At 42.5% G+C, this 6,834-nt stretch overlaps 1 pseudogene; it reads right to left on the bottom strand.

Annotated features, from left to right (window-relative positions):
• LOC105547752 overlaps positions 1-489 on the bottom strand; it is a 10,528-nt pseudogene extending 10,039 nt beyond the window's left edge.
• Between the last annotated feature and the right edge of the window lie 6,345 nt (positions 490-6,834).

Here is a 6,834-nt window from a genome sequence, read left to right as displayed (position 1 = left end):
AGAGGAGGGGGACAGGGGAGGGTGGGGGTGAAGCAGCACGGGGGAGGGAATGGTTATTACTACCCACAGGCAGGGCCTGCATGAGATGGTGGGTGTATTGGGCCCAGGGGATGTGTGGGCTGTGAGGAGACGGTGATGGTGAGGCTAGAAGGAAAGAGGGTGGCTTGGAAACCAGGTCCAGCGGATCCTCAGATACACTTCTTGGAATGGGCAGCCTTGAGAAAAGAGTCATGGTAAGCCACAGTCATGCCATCCATCAGATGCAGAAATTCTTGGAAATCTAGCTGCCCATCACTAGTGAGGTCCAGTTTCTTCAACTTGTGGTCAAGGACACTGGGGCCATCTGGTTCTTTGTGAAGGCATCCAGTTCTCTAGTCATGAAGCTTCAGAACTCTGTCTTGGAGTGAATGCTGTTGTAATCATCCTTTCCAGCCTATTTCTGGAAAACAGCAATCAGGGACTCTCTGTAGGGCTGGAGATTTTTGCCATGTTGGAGTTGAATGAGTCACCAAGAGCAGGTTTTTACTGGACCTGTGTAAATAACCATATTGCCATAAGAATATTTACAAATAGTTTTCGAATTCTGGAGGAATTGAGTAGTAAGAAAAAGCAAACATTTCCATCTTAGTTTACAAAAGTATACTTCACAAAATTATTATAAACTATAGATAGTTTAACAGAGAAAATTTTCAATTTTTTTTCATTTTTTTTGAGAAAGGTTGTGCCCTCTTGCACAGGCTGGAGTGCACTGGTGCAAACACGGCTCCCTGCAACCTCTGCCTCCTGGCTCAAGTGATCCTCCCATCTCGGCTTGCAAAGTAGCTGGGACCACAGGCGCGTGCCACCATGCCCAGCTAATCATTTTGTTTCTGTTTTTGTAGAGACAGGATTTTGCCATGTTGCCCAGACTGGTCTTAAACTCCTGGACTCAAGCAATCCTCCTGCCTTGGCTTCCAAAGTGAGCCACCGCACCCCACCAGAAAATTTTCTTAAATGTGGAAAACCAAACATTTAGGTAAAAAACAAATATAGCTTTATTTTCTTAATTTCTTTCAGAAACCTGGTCTCCTATATTTTCCCAGGTTGGTCTTGAGCTCCTGCACTCAAGGGATCCTCCTGTCCCAGCCTCCGAAAGTGCTGGGATCAGAGGTGTGAGCCACTGCACCCAGCCCAAGAATAAATAAAGAATAAATAAAGTTTTAAATGAAGATCATAAAACATTATTGGTTATTTAGCCTCATATAATTAATATTTGTTCTGCTTGATCTTGATAATCAGTTGCATGAACCCATCAGTTTGTATTAGAGTTTTGAAAAATAATTTATTTAATTCATTGATCTGAAAGTTATTACAAATCTATATTCAACAGTAGTTGTTAAAATCTTTTTCATGAATCTGATTCTGGATGCCTTTAGAGAAGAATCAGCACTGTAGATGATAAAGCTTAGAACAGTAATGATTAAAATCTGATGAAAGGTTCAAAATAAGAAAAAATTCAGTTATTTCTATTATATAGAGCATTTTAAGATAACAACCAGAATCATGATTGATAGCATTACACCAGGACCATCAGACCTCTGTAAATTTTATAGGATCTTCAGAATACTAACATCAATAACATATCTATATAAATGTAAACAGCGATTAGTATTTTTTATTATTTGACATTACTTTTCATATAATCTAACATATCAAATAAGCCTAATGAGAGACACATTCTTTGAGGCTCTCCAGGGGCCTCACTGGTAAATCTCAAAGTCAATTTCAGGTTAAAAAGACTTAAATTAGAATTTGATTAGTTTGTTCAACAGCAATAGATAAATTTAAAAAGAATTGGATTGGGGGGAAGTTTGTCAAAGGTGTTAAAAGGCTCAAAACATTTGTTCAAAACAGGATCACAGGTCATTGTGAAATAATAGTCACTCATTATTTCATGAAGATCATCATAATATATCACTCAGAGTGATAGTCAACAGACTTCAAAAGCAATCCAGAAAGTTACATGGACTTAAAAACTTACCCTTTCAAAACTCAGTTTTCCTAAGCAATCAGAAACCTAATTAGTAGGCCAGGCATGATGGCTCATGCCTGGAATCCCAGCACTTTGGGAGGCCGAGGCAGACGGATCACTTGAGGCCAGGACTTCAAGACCAGGCTAAGCAACATGGCAAAACCCCTTTTCTACTAAAAGGACAAAATATTAGCTGGACATGGTGGCCCGCGCCTGTGGTCCTAGCTACAGGAGGCACAAGAATTGCTTGAACCCGGGAGACAAAGGTTGCAGTGAGCCAAGATCCTGCCCATTGCTCTCCAGCCTGGTAGACAGAGAGAGACTCCATCTCAAAACAAAACCCTTGGATCAACAGAAAGGAATGCCTGGGTTAAGAAAAAGGACTGTGGAAACCCAAGTTCTTATTTGCAGAGGAAGACTTCAGGTATTGGCTTCAGAGAGACTAGGTTGTAACACGTTTTTTACTAGACTTCAAGTTTGTGTTGATGTTGATGCCAGAGAGGTGTAATGAGGCATGCCTGACCCCCACTTCCTGTCATGGCCTGAAATCATCTCTCAGGTTAAATTTTAAAAGAGCCCTGGCTGAGGAAGAAGTCCATTCAGATGCTTGCAGGATGGCAGGGGTTAGGATTTTATTTTTGATCTACAAGTTCTATAAGACAAAAGTGCATAAATTTTAAGGAACAAGTCTGCTGTCTCATGTGTGGACCACACAAAAAGTTCACCAAACTGTCCAATGCCATAACCAGAGATATTCCAACGACAAATCAGGATGAGAAGTTGACGTTTCCACACTGTAAACAGCTTTTCCCAAGACGTCAGAATAAGTCTTCCTATCATAACGAGACTCTTACTCCCTGAATGTCTACATTTTTCACTTGACAGAACCCGACGCCCAAATCCTTTACTTCACCTAGTGGTCCCTTTTATGGAGTTGGCACTCTGCTACAATTCAACCCAGTCCTAAAATGCTACTCAAAGACCGCAAGAGGCCTCATTCACTTCCTCCAGTCTTTTGATTTGTTTAGCTGGTGGCCCTTAGTCTTGGGATCTTGGTTCAAAACCATTGGACAAACTAAATTTATTATACTATTGCTAATTATAGCTGGGTGCACTGGCTCATGCCTGTAATCCCAGCACTTTGGGATGCCAAGGAGTGTGAATCACTTGAGGTCAGGAATTTGAGACTAGCCTGGCCAACATGGTGAAACCCCGTCTCTACTGAAAAGACAAAAATAAGCCAGTCATGCTGGTGGGCACCTGTAATCCCAGCTACTCAAGAGGCTGAGGCAGGAGAATCGCTTGAACCCAGGAGGTGGAGGTTGCAGTGAGCCGGGATCATGCCACTGCACTCCAGCCTAGGCGACAGAGCAAGAATCCATCACAATAAAATAAAATAAAATAATAAAATAAAATAAAATAAAATAATTGCTACTTATTTTGGTATTATGATCTTTGAGCTCCGTACTTGTTGCCTGTCTAATATTTGTTAAGCCAGTTCTCCCAACAAAATAATGATAGCCCAGGGCGTCAAGGTGATTGCTAATATAGATGGAACTAACAAGATGGAACTTGATGCTGAACTCCAGACAAACATGCCTGAATTTTTTTTTCCTTCTGGACGCTTTGTTGCTCAAATGTGGCCCATGTCCCTGATATCGACTCCCTTACCTTTCCCTTGACATGGGACCAAGACAACCGGCCCAGGTCCATCCTGGCATGGAGTGACAATGAAGCCTCACTTTAAGATGGCTGATCAGTGAGGTTTTCAAAGAAAGATGTTGATCAAAAGAGGGAATGTGAAGGCTGATTGTGAGAATGAACCAGCTTCTCCACGGTCAATGAGCCTCATTTCAAAACAATATGTAACATTTTTCTTTCTAATAAAACTTCCAGCTTCTCTTCATTCGTTGCACATGCTGAAGACCACCCTAGTCCGTGTGTATGCCCTGAATTGCAATTTTGCGATTCCTGAATAGAGCATTTGATTTAGGGATTTGTCTCTATAATTTATTTTGACTTTGACACAATCAACTAGTATGATGTGTTTAAAGGTCGCCCTGCCCCCTGACAAGGTCAGTATTATACTGAATTTAAAAACTTATTCTAACCCGGGCATGGTTGCTCACATCTGTTATCCTAACACTTTGGGAAATCAAGGTGGGTGAATCACCTGGGGTGAGAAGTTCAAGACCAGCCTGGCTAAAATGGTGAAATCCCATCTCTAAAAAAATACAAAATTAGCTGGGCGTGGTGGCACATGCCTATAATCTCAGCTACTTGGGAGGATGAGGCAGGGGAATCACTTGAACATAGGAGACAGAGGTTGCAGTGAGCCAACATTGCACCATTGCACTCCAGCCTGGTCAACAAGAGTGAAACTCCATCACGGAAAAAAAAAAAAAAAAAAAAAATCATTCTATTACAATCTTGATAATTGCTTTGCTTTGCATCTTACTGTGGACTTGTTGGATATCTAGGTGGCTGTAAAGTACCCAGAGAAAGATAGAAACCACAGTGGAGATAATTAGAAAATTGCAGTGTCACTATCATACAATAATAAAAGGGGAAAATTGTAAGGATAACTAAACACGAAATTGAATTTTTCCTGTTGCCAAAAGGGAAGAAGATATCTTTCTCCATTTCACTTTCCTTAGAGCATTTCCTTCAGAAAATTTGTATTTGTAAATTCTTTCTTTGATCTGTAAGCCTCTGGCCACCCTAGAACCCAGGAATGTCTTGAACTTGAACTCCAGGCCTCAAGTGATCCTCCAGCCTCAGCCTCCCAAAGTGTTGGGATTATAGGCATGAGCCACCATGCCCAGCCCCTAAGAATGTCTATCTTCAGGTCCTTGGAGCCATCTCTTTGAAATGTGAACATCAAGGAAGATGATGTCCTTGTCTCCCTGTCACCCGGGGAGTTTAGCCTAGGTGCCTTGCTCCAAGCTGTAAGCACCTGCTTGTCATAGAGATATGAGTTTTATTTTTCCTTCAGATAAAGGCAATTAATTAACACAGGTGGGTACTCCAATTACTTGGTAAACTTAGGACTTGCCTGGGAGCATTTAGTGTTCACCCTTGGCTGCTGCTGTACAGCCAGGCCAATTGCCTACATATCTGGACTTTTTATTGTTTGTTTTGCTTTTTTTTGTTTGTTTGTTTTTCAGGCAGAATCTCCTCTATTGCCCAGGCTGGAATGCACTGGTGTGATCTCAACTCATTGCAACCTCCACCTCGCAGGTTCTAGCGATTCTCCTGCCTCAGCCTCCCGAGTAGCTGGGATTACAGGCGCACACCACCATGCCCAACTAATTTCTGTATTTTTAGTAGAGACGGGATTTCTCCATTATGGCCAGGCTGGTCTCCAACTCCTGACCTCATGATACGCCTGCCTCGGCCTACCAAAGTGCTGGGATTACAGGTGTGAGCCACCATGCCTGGCCTCTGTTACCACTTTTGGATTGTATGAAATACTACGCATCCAAGTATGGGATCTGGCTTCCCAGACAGCTGCCAAAAGGGCAGGTGATGCAATCTAGAAGTGTAGGGGAGTTCGTGCCTGTGGGATATCTATTGCCTCTGAAGTGAATTTTCTTTTTTTTTTTCTATTTCTTTTTTATTTAGAGATAGAGTCTCTGTCGCCCGGGCTGAGGTATAGTGCCCTGATCTCGGCTCACTGCAATCTCTGCCTCCTGAGTTTAAGAGATCCTCCCCCCTCAGCTGCCCTGGTATCTGACACTACAGGCATGCACCACCAATGCCTGGTTAATTTTTTTATTTGTATTTTTAGAAGAGAAGGGGGTTCACCATCTTGGCCAGGCTGGTCTCGAACTCCTGACCTCAGGTGATCCACCCGCCTCAGTCTAGCAAAGTGCTGGGATTACAGGCATGTAATCGCAGACTGCACCCAGCCTGTCACATTTCTTTTGGAGAATAAAACAGGTTGAGTCTTGTGCCAAAATGGAGGGGAAGCTGCACCCAGACAGGTAACAAAATATTATACACAATAATAGATAGGTTTTCTACATACCAATAACAACCATTTAGAAAACCAAATTGAGAAAAATTACACTTATGTAGTGACAAAAATACTTAAAATATCTAAAACCAGATGATTGGAGCAAGATGGCGGATAGATCCCGTGGCCCACTCAACATTCCACTGAACTGGGAAGAAAATGTTTTCAAGGGTCAATTCTTAACAGTGGAGGAAAATTGGAAAACAGGTCAGTGGTCCACCAGAAATACTGAGGCTTTCCTGGGAGATAGAGTAGATGGGATCAGACTGATAGAGAAACCCAAGAAGATAAGATCACAGCTCAAATCACTGTAGGAAAGAGATGCTGTTTGTTTTTTGAGACAGAGACTTACTCTGTCGCCCAGGCTGGAGTGCAGTGGTGTGATCTCGGCTCACTGCACCCTCCGTCTCCCAGGTTCAAGTGATTCTCCCACCTCACTCCTCGCAGTAACCGGAATTCACAGAGACCAGCCACCACTATGGGTAAGTTTTGTATTTTTAGTAGAGATGGGGGTTTCACCCAGTTGGCCAGGCTGGTCTCCAACTCCTGACCTCAAGTGATCTGTCTGCCTCTGCCTCCCAAAGTGCTGATATTACAGCGTGGGTCACCATGCCCGCCCAGGAGATGCTCATTGTAGCAAAGCCTCTGAAAATCTCCAAACCCTGAATCAAAAATAAAAACAAAAAAACAACAACAACGAAAAAAAAAACAGAGCTGGAAAAGACCTTAGGATAGTCATCAGGTAGGTTAATTTAAAAGTTCATTTGAAATGTCTGAATCAGCCAGATTCCCCTCCAACACCACA

Source organism: Mandrillus leucophaeus, unplaced genomic scaffold (assembly GCF_000951045.1).
Source record: "Mandrillus leucophaeus isolate KB7577 unplaced genomic scaffold, Mleu.le_1.0 Scaffold395, whole genome shotgun sequence".
NCBI lineage: Eukaryota > Metazoa > Chordata > Mammalia > Primates > Cercopithecidae > Mandrillus > Mandrillus leucophaeus.
Note: the sequence above shows the minus strand (reverse complement) of the source record. Positions and strands in the feature narration are given on the sequence as shown.